This window comes from Crocuta crocuta, unplaced genomic scaffold, assembly GCF_008692635.1.
Source record: "Crocuta crocuta isolate KB4526 unplaced genomic scaffold, BGI_CrCroc_1.0 scaffold352, whole genome shotgun sequence".
Taxonomy (NCBI): Eukaryota; Metazoa; Chordata; class Mammalia; order Carnivora; family Hyaenidae; genus Crocuta; species Crocuta crocuta.
Window position 1 is genome coordinate 3,734,757 of NW_027532169.1, and position 553 is coordinate 3,735,309.

Here is a 553-nt window from a genome sequence, read left to right on the forward strand (position 1 = left end):
TTTTTTTGAGAGAGAGAGAGATCACAAGTGGGAGAGGAGCAGAGAGAGAGAAAGAGAGAAAGAGAAAGAGAGAGGGAGACACAGAATCTGTGCTGTCAGCACAGAGCCTGATGCGGGGCTTGAATCCACGAGCTGTAAGATCATGACTTGAGCTGAAGTCAGATGCTTAACCGACTGAGCCACCAGAGCACCCCAAACCCATACTCTTTATAATTACATCATACCTTCTTTCAGAGAGGCCTGCCCAGTTTCACAGGGTTATTAATTAAGTGGCAGAGTGGAACCTTTATTGGTTTTCTTTCTTTCTTTTTTTTAAGTAGGCTCCATGTCCAACGTGGGACTTGAACTCACAACCCTGAGATTGAGAGTCCCATGCTCTACTGACTGAACCAGCCACGTGCCGTTATTGAGTGCTTATAATCAATGTGTCAGATACTCTTCTAAACGCTTTACACATTTTAACTCATCTGGCTGAAGTAAAGACTGTCGTGATCATTGCCAAATGGAGAAACCAAGTCCCAAAAAGGCTAAGTAAGTAACTCGCCTAAGACTG